Genomic DNA, 16,614 nt, shown 5'->3' with positions numbered 1-16,614 from the left:
TATATATATAAAATAGAATTACAGTTTCATTCCTTAGTTTTTACGTTTCTTTATAAAGAACTTTTTATGCTCAAATTTCAAAAAATAAAAATAAAAGTCTAATTGATAGGAAATTTAGCCTTCTTGTCCCCAGTTAATCATTAACAATGATTTTCGTCCTTTATTTTTTCTTAATTTTTGCTATTGTTTTTTGTGTGCAAGTTCTATTTAAAGGATTTATTTTTCTTAATCACAAATTCGATAAAAAACATTTACCAAAGCAAGATTTTTAAAACCCAAAATGTATTATTTCATTTTAATTTTTAAATAAATTTGTCAGAATATAAGTCGAAACGGAAATAAATATGAGTGTTTGCATTTTCTTTCAAAAAATGAGCGCACGCAATTATGTTAATTACCTCTTCTAATAATTCTAAGAATTCAGTTAAAAAAAATCTGAATTGTGATTGAACAATTTTCTTTATTTTCCTCATGATAAGGATAGATAATTTTTAATTTATAGTTGCAATTGAAGTTAGTTGCAGCGGACATTTTTTATATTAATCATAAGCCTAATTTGAAATGCATTTGCAATTAACGTAAAAACAAATTGTGTTTTTATAAATATTAGCTTCTAAGGAAGCAATCAATTAACGAAAATGCAGTTTTCAAAATTCATATTCTTAGAACATAAAAACATTATGTTCTTAGACCGATACAATGAAAAATCATTGTAGTCGGTGCTATCCCGTTGGATACTAAATCACATGGTATGGTTCGTAAATTGACAAAGAAGATCCAGGTTTCTTAGGTTATCGTCAGCATAAAATTAATAAAAGTTATGAAGTTATTTTTTACTTGCATACATTTTTTCATACATTTTGTTATATTTTTTTGCTTTTGAAAATGACATTTATCTGAAATATTTATTTGCCATCTTTATCTTTCTTAGAAATTTTTTACTTTTATAACATTTTTGATTTCGATTATTATTTACATCTAACTCTTATATCAAAATGGGGTGCCCTTTTATTATAAAACTATCTTTTGATAGTTTTATAATAAAAAAGTTCGAAAGTTCAAAATGTAGCGAAAACATGGAAGAAATTACAGAACTATGAAAAAAGGGAAAGAGAAAAAAATAATAAAAATCCAAAGAAAAAAAAGATATAATCTTTTTATCAGCTCACACGATTATATCCACAAAAAGACAAAAAGGAGTGCTTTCTAATATTGGATCAATATAGCCAAAGCAAAATATATCGATACAATAGTGTGAGGAGCACTCAAAGAAAAAAAAATAATGTACTGTGCTATATATATATATAACAACGTTTTACTTATTAACCGTCTTACAATTATTAAATGTTAAGTAACTTATGAGAGCGGTTTATAAGTCATAAGCAACTTATGACTTATAACAAGCAACTTATGAGCAAATAATAAAATATTTTATTGTTCGCGTCCTCCTAACTCAACGCTCGATTCTGACTATCTGGATGAGGATCTTTTTGATAAGCTTTCACTGCCTAGGGAATGTGAAAAGTACAGATGCATTCATAATGGGGTGTTGTAAGACTTGAATATACAAAGTTATAATTGCATTTGAATTTTGATTGGAATGAATTGACCACGAAACGTTGCTTCCACCACAACTTAATTCATTTTACATTTAAATTAACTCCTGTTTCAAGAGAAAACAATATTTTTCCAATGAATCAGGGGCGTGCAGTGGCGTGTGAATGGTCGGATTAATCTCCTCCATTAGACAACAATGAAAAGAGGAATCAAAGGAGGGCTAAAAAGAAATAATTATGTAAACAAACAGAGCTGCGGGGGTTCAGAGAATAGAGCGTTCAATGGATTTTTAATTTAAATTAACACATTTAAATGTTTGCGGAAATTATTCTGTGGAAAAAATTTAATTAAGAAAAATTATCCTTAATTTTTTATGTGTAAGAAATTTATTACCTAAAACTTGAAGAAATCTTATTTTATTGTATTCATTTAAAAATCTTATTTTTTATGTACATAAAATATTTTGATTAAATCAAATATTTACCAAAAAGAAAAAAAAACTTGCTTTCATAATAAAATATAATACTAATATAATTAATAATTAGAATTATATAATTTTATTCAAACAAATTATAGTAAGATTAGTTTTTATTATGGACAGAAGTATTACTGTCCTAATTTGATATTTGGAAAAAAATCAATTTGTGAAAACATCATAGTTTTCCATAATTTTCTTTTTAAATGTTTTTGATAGAGAATTTGTCATTAAGGTATCTGACTAGTACAAAAACATAATTTTAGGCAAAATTTTCGAAATTTGAGTTTATTTTAAATTTAGAATCCCTTGACTCTTAGCTTCCTAAAAATACTTTTGTTTGTACTGCAATATTTACAAAGTTATGCAGTTTTTGTGATAGGTGATAACAGTGGATGGACTAATGGCTTTAAGATTTTAAATGCATTTATCTCAAAATCAGATTACACCACCATAAACACGATATCTCATGTTCTTAAAATAATTGTCTATACAATTTTTCGTGAGTGTTTATTATTATATCACTCATGTTTTGAACGGACTAAGAGAAAAAAGTAGAATTTAGTTTTTTTCGCAAAAACAAATGCGGAAATGTTTGAAAATTTACTTTTTTCAACTACATTGATCCTTAACTTAGTATATGCACTTGTTTTTAAGATAATAGTTCGAAATATAGTTGAGAGTCTTCTAAATATCCAAAGAAATTTTTGTTTTAGACAATAGAATTTTTTACAGTGTTTACCGTATATACGTAAAAGTACCCTATTTTTACATAAAAATGGAAAATGAAATATTTTTTTTTTGCTAACTTCGAAGTTTTTAAATAAAATAAAAGTTTTTTGTTTTTTAATTTTGTATTAATATTTAAGAAAAAGTTACAGAAACTAGTCGTATACTTTAAAGATTTTCCACTCAGCATAGCGTTTTCTTACGTGCTTTTGGAATAAGTCATATGTCAAGTCCCATAGATTTCTGATAATTGAATTACAAATATTAATACCATATGAATTAAAGTATTAATTTTAGTTATTGAATCGTAATCACATATTTTACAAACGCGTAAATTTATTAAAAATAATTTCGCACTCGTTAAAACATTACAGAAAATATATTCGCTGCGGTTCTCATTAAAATCAAGTTTTATGTATTTCCGTGTGAAAGTTTAAAAGGCGAAGGCTATGCGTTTGATATTAGCATTCGATGCATCTTTTATTTTAATATTACCGTTTTATATTGCCCTTGGATAATAAATTACTTTCCTAAAAATGACCTTATGTTTAAGAAAATCTTTTCTTCCTCTGTATATAACTGTGCTAAACTGGATGTTTACAGTTTATACGTAAAAAAAAAAAAAAAAAAAAAAAAAAAAAAAAAAAAACAGCAGCTTGTTTACTGTTACAGAGATGCAGCTATCATATGAAAGTTTAATAACAGCGACCTATTTCGAAATTTTAAGAAATAGTAGCAATCTTTTACCAGATAAAGTAAATTATTGCTTGCCTAATGCTAGAGTGATAAAAGTATTGTATTGCAATTGATAAAGAGTGACACATTAAAAGTTTTTGTTATTAAAATGTAAGAAAAGCCAACAACCTTTAATCAAAGTATCTGAGGGTCACGGTGGTTCAGGGGATATAGCGTTTGCTTCCCAATAAAGTGACCCAACTTCGAATCCCAGCGGTGGCGCTGGTTAATACAAATTCTGCTCCCGGGTCGCACCGACTGCAGTGCTGACGTAAAATATCCTCAATGGTAGACGGATAGTAGGTTAGATAAAGAGGGTACAGTCCGGTTAACCGGGAGAGATTTTCGTGATTTTTCTCTCCTCGTAACGCAAATGCGGGTTAGTTTCATCAAAAACTCCTACACGAAGACTAGTTTGTCCTACTGTTCGATCCAGGAGTTTCCTAGTGTTCTAGGATGGGTTCCAAATTACAAGGCTACGGAGTTGAACATTCATAGTCGTAAACTCAGAATTGGTTATAAAAAGAGAGTGATATATTAGAAATTTTGTGCCATGAAAAGTTTAGAAATGGCAACAATCTGTAGAAGAGAAAGTATGTAATGATTAAAAAACTAAAATAATATTATAAACAAATTCTTTTCATATTTATTTTCTAGAATTATTTTATTCATATTTATTTATCATATTCATTTTTATTCACATTTATTATTTTTAATGATTTCAGAAATCATAAGAAAGGCTTTAACATTATATTTATTAAAGATAACTTGGTTTAGCTGTTTTTGCCATATTAGAAAATAATAAAGACATGTTATAATATTTTTTAATTACTATTAAGTACAATTGTATCATTGTATTACATTCACGTATCCTTGGATAGTTATATAGCATTAGTAAAAGTTTATCTTCTCGTTAAAAACGAGTAGCTCTAATGTTTTTTTTTTTCATTTTTTGTCTCATCAGCAGATGCTATCACATTTTTCTTTTTTATATGGAAGCATCCTGTCCGTAGGACATAAAGAGAATATCTGCACAAAATACTTACATTTTATGATGACATAAAAACATTTTTATGCATCGTAAATCAAATCGAATAATAACATTTGGATTCATTGTATTGCTCTTAAATAAAACATCTGTTGTGGTTATTCTTTTTTATAACAACACGACAACTAGTAAAAATGGACAGGTAACAATTTCTATGATGAAAAAATAATTATTACACTCTGACATCACTGAGAATATTAACACTTGTATTTTCTTTTAGAATGTATTAAACACAAAAATACGAATCACACAAGTTGAATTTTCATTAATGTAATGAAAAAGTATGATCTAAACTACCTGGATATGGTAAAATTTACCATATTTCTGACTTCCTGGAAACACTAAAAAGTTCGGTAATTTTTACTGATGCTCTTTGGTCATGATTTTGGTTAGATTAACAATAAGCTATGGTTTTTATAATATGTGATATAATTTGGTAAAAAGGATAAAATTTAGTAATTTTATCATGATACCTTTGAGAATGGCTTAAAATCCAATTTATTTGGTTAAATATACTTTTAAGTTTTTCATTTTCTTACAAAATGTCTGGTAGGAAGAGATATGATTTTGAAAACCAGAATTTCTGGTAAACAAATACCATTTAAACGGAAAAATTACTAAATGAATTGTTTAATTACCGAATATTTTGCTTTTATTAACCAGATTTATAGTTTTTTTTACCATATATGTCTTTACCTAATAGATAGTTACTGCCTAAAGTGACATTACCTAAAAATGTTATTACCGAAAATGTCCTTAAAGTAATTTTAATAAAATATTCCGTGTACCTTCACGTTTAAGGCAAAATTTTCGTTTTAAAACGGATCATTCTATATGATTTTAAAACGCATATTTCATATTTCATCAATTATTCAAGAAATATGCGTGTCGACGCAATAAATAGGATTTGCTCTGTTGTCAACAACGCTTAGCTTGAATCTCGCATAAAAAGATCGCATCTAATAAATGTCTGCATACGTTCTTTGACGGATGGTGTGATTATAATTTCAGTGCAAATAAAAATATCCTGACATTTCTTATTGCATTCTAAAATTACATCAATATGGAAAGCGCTTGGCTGTAAGTTCATATTTTTTTTTGTTTGTTAAATGTGATTTCCCGACATCAACTCTGATGTAAACACAGAAAATTTTCATATTTTAAATTTTAGTTTATTTATCAATACTTTATGGGGATTATTCAAACACATTATTTTTTCAAAAAATATGTAAATAAATTATATTTCGTTTGATATAAAATATTTGAGGGAAGTAAAAATAAAAAAAATAATGAGGGAAGAAAAGTATAAACTGAAAACATAGAAATAGAATATTATACTAATAGCTAAAGTATGATGAATTAGCTGCTGTGTTCGAAGTTCTAACTTGAACTTAAGATGCGGAAACAAATATTTCATTCTTTATTACTTTGCTTTGTGTATTACTCTATATTTTATTGTATATGTATGCATTTCTATCTTCTTTCTAACTTTGTAAATCTGATATTTTTGAGAGACAATACATTTTATAAGAATATCATTGCATTTCAGAGCTCGAAAAGTAATTTTTAGGAATATATGTTTGCAGTATTTAACGCATCACTTAATTCTAAATCATTTTAAAAATTATAATTTATGTTACTTAAGGACATGCATCCCCAATAAATAATAAAAAAAAAAAAATTTATTTTTATTTTGCAAGCATATTACTGAAATAATTGGTTTTTACGTGGATCATCCAGTCAATAAATACAGAAGGTTACTACTTTTGATTAACCGGATTTTAAATATTTGAACTTTCGAAACTATTACACTCATTTTATTTTATAACCGTCTTTGAACAGCCGACCCAATTTAGGGTTTACGGCTACTAATGTTCAACTAAGTAGACTTGTCATTTTCAACCCAATCCCGAAGACAAAGGAACTCCTGGATCAAGTATTGGAAAAAATTTGCTTTCGTGGATAATTTTTTGATGGAACTTATCTGCATTTGCGTTTCAGGGAGAGGAAAACCACGAAAACCTCCCACAGTTTGTCTGACGGCAAAGCGGAGTCCAACCAATGATCCGTCTACCACTGAGGATATTTTACGTCAGCACTGTGGTAGGTGCGATCAGGTTGCGGAATTCGTTTTGATAACCTTTCGCTGGGATATGAACCCGGTTTACCTCATTGGAAGGCAAACGCTCTATCCCCTGTGCCCCCACGGCTCTATTGCATACATTATTTTATAGCCGTCGTTGAGCAGCCAACCCAATTTTGGGTTTACGTCCACTAATGTTAAACGCCCTGGCCTTGTAATTTTGAACCCAATCCAGAAAACAAGGGAACTCTTGGATCTAGTGTAGGGAGAAATTTTCTACATAAAAGACTTTTTGAATGTACTAACCAGCTTTTGCGTTACATGGAGAGGAAAACCACGAGAACCTCTCATGGTTACTCATTGGGAGGCGGGCGTTCTATCGCCTGAGAAACTACGACTCTATTATTACACATATTGGAATAAATTCATAAAATTAAAGAAAAATACAGTAAATATTCTTTTTTTTGTTCATAACAAATATTTGTTATGTGATCCTTCTGTTACATGCCAAGCTTCTAATTCCGCACATTTGATACTTTAATGCTTTCAATGGTTGCCATTGCTGTACAAGTGCTTTCTTTAACACGCTTGTAGCACGATCACTTTTCCTATAGTTAGCGCCAATAAAATTCAACAAGTGGTAGATCAAGTGGATAATTATCATTGAAAATTTTTTTTTGCAGTCATGATGTTTTCTCATGACAATAAGCTATTGTTTGCCAAAAAAACACATTGTAAAATTTAAAAACCAAAATGGTTGCTAAAGTAAGAAATTTTACTTTTGATTTTATCATTAAAGATTGCCATTCTTCAATGATAGATCTATTATAACCCACTGTACTCTGCTGGCAGTATTATTTTCTTTCAGTGTTAACAGCATCGACAGGTTATAAACAGTGTTTAAGGTGTATAAGCGATAGCTGACTGATCTATAATTACATGGCCACCGAAATCCTCGGATATTAACAATGTGATTTTAATGGGGTTACATAAAAGACATCATTGTTATTAACCAACGCATTGGTATTATTTCTCAACGATGTTGCAAAAACTGCAAGAACTCAATGAACTCATTTTAGCAGCATAATAAACCTCTGCTGTACAAAATATGTATTGATACTTTGAACAAAGTGTAGGTGTAAAAAAAGCAACAAAAGAGGATAGCGTAATGTAAAGGTCACTCACAAAATATTCGTAACTGAAAGAAAAGCTGAAAATTTTTTCTTTAATTTCTTGTATCAGTTACTGTAATATGTGTAAAAGATGCAAAACTATAAAAATTTAAAATCCAATAATTCCTTTGCGCTGACACAAAATATAATTTTTTGCTCCTACTAGCGATAAAACATTATAAACATTTAAAATTCGATTATTTATTTATGCTAACATTGAATATAATTATTTGATTCTACTAAAGAAGAGAAATTATAAACATTCAAAATTCGATTATTCATTTATACTAAGACTGAATATAATTGTTTGGTTCTACTAGAGAAGAGAAATTATAAACATTTAAAATTCGATTATTCATTTATACTAACACTGAATATAATTGTTTGGTTCTACTAGAGAAGAGAAATTATAAACATTTAAAATTCGATTATTCAGTTATGCTAACATTGAATATAAATATTTGATTCTACAAGAAATAAGATATTATAAACATTGAAAATCCGGTCACTCATTTTTGCTAACACTGATAACAATTTTTTTTTGATTCCACTAGAGATGAGTATTACTGACAATGAGATAATCTCATAATCTTGATATATTTCGAAATAAGATAATATCCGGTCGGAGAACATCTCCTTGTCCTTAACATTAAAACGAACCATGTACCGCAGTTGAAGAACAGAGAACAAAGGAAAACCTGTTTAATGAAGAACATCGATTCTAGAAGATAGTCAAGATAAAAAACAGGTCAAGTACAAGATCGAGATTTAAACTTAAACAATAATTACTCTTTAGCATTTTTTTTCTCTGTAAGAATTAAAAAGGCTTTTTTTTTGATGGAGAAAGTCTTCAAGTCGATAAAGAGCACGTGAATAAAAATATTTCTTTTTTATTACGTTTATAATAAAATCCTTCATAAACATATTTATTATCTCAACAAAACAATAAAACATAATGGCATATTTTCGCTTGATGGTGAATTTTTTTTGGTCAGTAAATAATGGATGATATTGTATCTCAATTGACAAAATAGATTCAAATTTCTTTAGTTCTCAGCTGCATAAAATTAACAAAAGTTATCGAGATATTATTTTCCTATAAAAAACTTATTTATTCCTAATTCGACGTATTCTTTAAAATTTTTATTTATATTTCTTTCAGTATTATTCTCTGCCATTACATTTTTTAATTTTAATTATTATTTCAAATTAAAGGTTTAAAATTAAAAGCAGTGTTTATTTATTAAAAAGTTATTATTATCCTTTATTAAGATGGTATTACTTTATTATGTAATATTTTATTATAAATATACTTAAATCCTTACCTAGACTCATTAATCATTTTACAAGTTTTAAACAGAAAATAAATTATATTTACTTTCATAATAAGTTTTGAGTAAAATTATGCCGAGTCAACTTATGCAATTAAAAAAAATGTATTCAAAATTGTTAAACATTATTTGGAATTAACTTTTCATACAGTGTTAGAATTTTCATTCTGAAATTACTTTGAAATAACGGGCAGCAGTCTGTTCCTCTGATTGTCCATACAGTTAATGATTAGGGATATTTTTTATTATCTTTAAGGTTTTCAAGCCATTTACAAATGGTATGGTAAGAAACCGTTAATACAAAACTATAAGTTGTAACCATTTACAACTAGCATAGTTTCTAAAATGATCTTAAACGATCAATGCTAGGATTCGAACCCCTGTTCAACCAGTCATGAGATTTAAAGATTAGCCCTCTCAGCTACAGTATGTACAGCATGGAACAAAAGGTTTAGTAAGGTGGGCCTAGTTGGCGTGGGTAAAATTCCTGTTATTTAACCGTATTAGAAAAAAGGAATCAATAAAAACTTTTTTTCTAACACTTAATAGTTTGAATATAATTTTTTTATGGTTATTCGACTGCTTTGATTTAATACGGTAAAATAACAAATGTATTGCTTTTAAACCATTTTTACCGAGAAATTTCTAATATTGTATAATTACTTAATGTGAAAAACAATCAATAAAAGTTATTAGTGAAAAGCATTTATAAGAAATCTTATAATAACTGAATAAGAATTAAAAAGGAATTTAAGAATCCTAAATTAAATAAAAACTTAAGAAAGACAATCACATAGGAAAGGGCAGCAAAATAATAAGGTTTATATTTTTATGCCATTAGAATTGGAGACTAAAATCTGTGTTAATACAAGAAAAAGTTTCTGGGGCCATTTAATTGTATAATTTTAAGTTTTTATGTAAATATCTATTTATCTTTAAAATATAAAAATAATTTCAAAGCAGTCTTGAAGGTTAGTGAACGAAACGAGGAAATGGTGTCAGACTCCTATATTGAGAAAAAAGTATGATCAAAACTACCAGAACATGGTAAAATTTACCATGTTTCTGGCTCTATGGAAACATCGAAATGCTCGGTAAAGTGCTTTGGTAATGATTTTAATATAATTTAGTTTTAAATTACGTGATGAAATTTAGTAGATGAGGTAAAATTTGGTAATTTTATGATAATACCTTGGAGCATGGCATCAAAATAATTTATTTGGTTAAATTTACTTTTACTTTAGTTACGCATTTTTTATATGTGTAGTTATAAGAGCTACAATTTTGAAAATCAGAATTTTTGGTAACCATGATCATATTAACGAAAAAATTACAAACCAATAGTTTAAATACAGCATATTTTGGTTTAATTAGCCAAAATTTCTTTTTCAAATTTTATTTTTTTTATTAGAAATATCATTATTATTATACGGTTTTTCTGCCAGAATTTTTTTTTTCGTGTAGAATATACATAGAAATAATACTTTTTTACGCTTCTCATAACAAAATCCTTTGATTATAACAAAAATTTAAGAGTATAATAAAATCCTGAATATTTCAGTCAAACAATTCAAATAAATAAAGCAAAAACAACGTAAATAAAACACAAATAAAGGTACAGAAATGTACATACTATAGTTTTGGTTCTGTAAACAAAAGCCTTCCTCAGTTTCAGAATATAAGATTTTGTTGATGGAACCGAAAGTCTATGTACAGTTTACTACATTTATTTGTATTTTATTTACTTTGATTTTCTTTTATTTATACGCAGAATAAAATATACCCAATTTTAATACAGTGTTCTATGAAGGAATAAAGTATCCTATTTCATTCGGATATTCAAATAAATATTTGATTTTCTTCCATTTCTGATTTCTCTTATATCCAGCCAATGAAATTTTTCCCTATTTTTAAAAAAGATACTTATAAATTGGAACCACAATTTGAGAGTTAGTGTAAATTAACAAATTACATAAAAATAACGTAAAGTTTGAAAGAAAATTAAAGTTTGTTGAGTATTTTTTACCGAAGTTAACCTTAATCAATATCTGTAATCTCAATGTATGTTACCCATAAGAAATTCATTTAAATAAAGGTTGTGGAACGTAAAATGAAACAATCAATGAAATTTTTTAACCAAATAAAAATAACGCAAAATAGTTTTAAGCAATAAAATTTAATAAGGAAATTTTTTTTCTCTTAAAAATAAATGGTAACGGTTCACATGGAACCGTTACCATTTTTACCGGAACCGTTTACCGGAAAATCAGGTTATCAAATTATAGTCGTTTATACCTCACATTCAATAAAAATCTGTAAAGTAAATTCAAATTAATAAATGATATTTATGCTATTATCTGAAGTATCATGATAAAAATAACAAATTTTACTACATTTACCAAATTTTATTACGTATTTTAAAACCATATTTCATTATTAATTGCACCAAAATCATTATCAAAGCTTTTCTGTAAAAATTACCGAGCTTTTTGCTGTACCAATAGGGCCAGAAACACAGTAAAATTTACTATATTGTAGTAGTTTTGACCATACTTTCTTTCTTAGTGGACGAAATTTAATAGGCCAACTATTTATAAATTCAATATTTATAAGCAATAAAATTGTCCAAAATGAAACATGAATAGTTTCTTATCTTTCTTACAATTTTTCATTGCAATTAATAATTCCTAACAACGAGGATAAAATCAATTATAATTATACATAGAAAATCGATTTGTAAAAGGCATACAAACATTTCTAACAACGAGGATAAAATCAATTAGAATTATGCATAGAAAATCGGTTTGTAAAGGCATACAAACATTCCTAAGAACGAGTATAAAATCAATTAGAATTATGCATAGAAGATCGGTTTGTAAAGGCATACAAACATTCCTAACAACGAGGGTAAAATAAATTAGAATTATACATAGACAATCGGTTTGTAAAGGCATACAAACATTCCTAACAACGAGGATAAAATCAATTAGAATTTTACATAGAAAATCGGTTTGTAAAAGCATACAAACATTCCTAATAATGTGGATAAAATAAATTAGAATTATACATAGATAATCGGTTTGTAAAGGCATACAAATATTTCTAAGAACGAGGATAAAATCAATTAGAATTATGCATAGAAAATCGGTTTGTAAAGGCATACAAACATTCCTAAGAACGAGTATAAAATCAATTAGAATTATGCATAGACAATCGGTTTGCAAAGGCATACAAACATTCCTAACAACGAGGGTAAAATAAATTAGAATTATACATAGACAATCGGTTTGTAAAAGCATAGAAACATTCCTAATAATGTGGATAAAATAAATTAGAATTATACATAGATAATCGGTTTGTAAAGGCATACAAATATTTCTAACAACGAGGATAAAATCAACTTGAATAATACATAGAAAATCGGTTTGTAAATGGCATACAAACATTTCCAACAACGAGGATAAAATCAATTAGAATTATGCATAGAAAATCGGTTTGTAAAGGCATACAAACATTCCTAAGAACGAGTATAAAATCAATTAGAATTATGCATAGAAGATCGGTTTGTAAAGGCATACTAACATTCCTAACAACGAGGGTAAAATAAATTAGAATTATACATAGACAATCGGTTTGTAAAGGCGTACAAACATTCCTAACAACGAGGATAAAATCAATTAGAATTTTACATAGAAAATCGGATTGTAAAAGCGTACAAACATTCCTAATAATGTGGATAAAATAAATTAGAATTATACATAGATAATCGGTTTGTAAATGCATACAAATATTTCTAACAACGAGGATAAAATCAACTAGAATAATACATAGAAAATCGGTTTGTAAATGGCATACAAACATTTCTAACAACGAGGATAAAATCAATTAGAATTATGCATAGAAAATTGGTTTGTAAAGGCATACAAACATTCCTAAGAACGAGTATAAAATCAATTAGAATTATACATAGAAAATCGGTTTGTAAATGGCATACAAACATTTCTAACAACGAAGATAAAGTAAATTAAAATTATACCTAGATAATTGGTTTGTAAATGCATACAAGCAGAAAAAAATCTTAAAATATTATCTTTTAAATAGTTAAAATTATACCAAACGTTGTCCAATATATTGGACGCTAAATCCCAGAAAGTTAGATTAACATTCACATATTGCATAGCAGAACACTTAAAGCATAATAACTTTATTTAAATGTATGGAACAAAGCATTTAAAAGAAAGTATTTTTAAAAGTTAATCTGCAGCTGTTAAGATATAGATTTAATAATTTCCTTCATTCACATATTGCATAGAAAAACACTTAAAGCATAATAAATTTAATAAAATGTATGGAACAAAGCATTAAAAGAAAATATTTTTAAAAGTTAATCTTCAGCTGTTAAGATATAACTTTAATAAATTCCTTACTGTTGTTTCGTAAACAGAACAACAAAATCCTAGTCTTGTTAGAAATTCGAAAAAAAGCTTTAAATATAAGAATACATTCTTTCGTTTAAAGAAATATTTCAATGGGGTACTATGCATCATTGTTATTTCATGTATTCATTGACAGATACTAGTTGTATGCTTAAGTGAGCGTAAAAAGCTTTTTCAAGAATTTTTCGATCAAAATAATAACACTTTCCTTTGGTACTAAGGATTCACCCGAAGGCTCAGTTCAAACTCAATTTTAAACTTTATTTATTCACGCGGAGAGGGGAAAGTGGTAAATTTATGTTATCTTTAAATCTTTATAAAGTTAGATGATTTAGAGACCTGGAGGAAAGTTAAGATGTTGTGTTTTGCAATGCTTACATCAGTTTTAAAATGAAACTTTTTAGCTTAAAATGCGTAACGTTTTAAGCTGTTGTTTATAAAAAATAAACTTAAGATTCACACAAATGAAAAAAAAGATTATCATAAAAAGGAGCTTAGTGAGGTAACTTGAGTATAGATTTAGAGTTTATTGAAACATAAATATGTGAATACCCTTTCAGGAGGGATAATCTTAAGTGTTAAATTTATTCGTATTTAGTACCGTTACTGTAGTAATTAAAAGTAAGTCATTAAAAATAAATAATTAAAAAAACTGTATAATGGTATATTGCATTGAATTTCCAAATTTTTACTATTAGTAAGAATTACAAGTGATGTTATTTTTTTCGAATTTATTCTAATTGATGCTAGGCGTTCAGCTGCTTTAAAATAAAACTTGTTTTAGATTCAAAAGGGTGATGGTTTAATTTGTTAAACTTAACTAATAAATTTAAATAATAATTTTAAAATGTAACTGTTGTTGAATCATATAAAAAATGCATACAAATGAATAAAATATTATTATAATGAAGAAGCTTAATAAGAGAGCATTTAGAATTTATTGAAACGTAAATTTGTTAGTTCGTTTTAGGACAGATAATCTTAAATTTTAAGATAAAAAATTTAAATAATTTTTTAATTTACTCTTGCTTAATATCCCAGTTGATGTAGCATTGATAAACAGTAGCTTATAATCGTACAATGTTATTTCAAATTTCTGAATTATTACGATTAATGGGAATGAACTAGTGATGCTATGCTTTATCTAATTCTTTCTAATAGATACTAGTCTTTCAGTTGCTTTAAAATGAAACTTCTTTTAGTTCAAAAAGTGTAATGTCTTAACCTTTTTTAAAAAATAAATTTCAAGCGCAACTGTTGATGAATGTTATTAAAATATACGCGGAGAAAATAAATCTGACAAAATTACTGTACTGTATTGTAATGACATTTCTTATAAAAATAAAACCAAAATTCTGACTAATAAATCTAAAATACATAGTATTTAAACCATTCATTTCGTAATTTTTTCGTTGATATGGCAACGGTTTACCTTAAATTCTGGTTTTAAAAATCACAGTTGTTATTACCACGCATTTAATTAAAAAATACAAAACTGAAAAAGAAGGTATTAACCAAAAAAATTATTTTTTATGTCCAAATAAAATTACCAAAATGTACCAAATCTTATCACATACTATAAAATTATATTTTATAGTTAATTTTACCAAAATCATTATCAAATCACTTCGGTAAAAAATACCGAATTTTTGGTGTTCCCATAGAGCCAAAACCATATTCTGGTAATTTTGACCACACTTTTTTTTCGGTAAACATTTTTATACATAAAAATTAATGGAAGGTTATAAGAAAGAAGGAGGCAGTACATGAGCACACATTTATAGAAACATAAATTTCTACCTTTTAGAATTGATTATGTTAAATGCTATTAAAAATCTGAATTGTAAAGCACTAAAAATACTTATATTAGAGCAAGGTTGTTTTGAATTCCTGAATTCGTACTAATTGAGGCTATGAATAAAATAATTCTTAGAAACTGAATTTGAAAAGAGTATTCAAAATTTAGACACTTCATAAATTAAAAAAATGGAAAATGTTAAATTTATGAAATAAAATGAGTTTTTTTTAATTTTCGAAGCAAATGAAGTGTATACATTTCATGTAATTAGTGCTGTGTTCTTTAAAATGCTTTCTAATTAATACTAAGTTTTCAAAAGGAAACTTCTTTTAAATTGAAACATTTAATGTTTTAGTCCGTTTTCTTTGTAAGCCAAATTTAAAATATAACTAATCTAGAAAATTCGTTATATTGTTATAAATTGAGAATTATAACTATTCACGATAATAACTTTGAAATGTAAGAGTTTTATATCGTTTAAAAGTCTTAACTTTATTTGCACACTCTACATTTCAAAATAAAGTAAATTAGAGGCAGATATTATTGTAACTTGATATTAATGCATTATAAATATCATAATTGTTAGTATTATAACTATTATCTAGAATTAAAAAAGTGTTTAAGTTTGCAGAACTTGAGAAGAATTATTAATAAGAAATTATTAATAAGAATAATATAATTATAATATATAATTATTAATAATATATAGTTTTTAATAAGAATCAATGGACCACATTGCAACACTTTTATGATATGAAGATACTCTGATAAAAATTAAAAATACTTTTCGGTAAAAAAAAGTAAGTTTATGGCAAATTTTTTTTTAATTTGGCCCCCCGCTGGTTTACAATAATTAATTTGAATCACGTGGGGCATCAAATCTAATATTCTTAAAATAGATGACCAACGGAACATTTAATTTAAAAAAGTTAAAAACTGCTTTTACCGTTATAAAAAAGACAGGTTTTGCATCAAACGCTACCAAAAGATAACTAATACAAGTGCCTGTCAAAGGAAGAAGCAGCGTGATTTGTGACAATTATTTTGGGAAATTATTTTGGACAATTATTTTGTGATTTCAAATTTTTTATTTTAACAAAAATCCGTGATGTCACACACACACTTCTTGTCATATACTGTCAAAATTTCACGAGAGCCCCTCTTCCAAGTGTAAAATCATTTTTGTAGATGATTCCTTATTTACAGAAATATATATATATATATATAAAATTATACCAAACGTTGTCCAA

The 16,614-nt window shown here is 26.9% G+C and overlaps 1 pseudogene; it reads left to right on the top strand.

The window, feature by feature from the left end:
- LOC107438784 (uncharacterized) overlaps positions 1 to 16,614 on the top strand; it is a 55,650-nt pseudogene that overhangs the window by 10,479 nt on the left and 28,557 nt on the right.

Source organism: Parasteatoda tepidariorum, chromosome 1 (assembly GCF_043381705.1).
Source record: "Parasteatoda tepidariorum isolate YZ-2023 chromosome 1, CAS_Ptep_4.0, whole genome shotgun sequence".
Lineage (NCBI taxonomy): Eukaryota > Metazoa > Arthropoda > Arachnida > Araneae > Theridiidae > Parasteatoda > Parasteatoda tepidariorum.
This window is presented reverse-complemented; position numbering and strand designations above follow the sequence as displayed.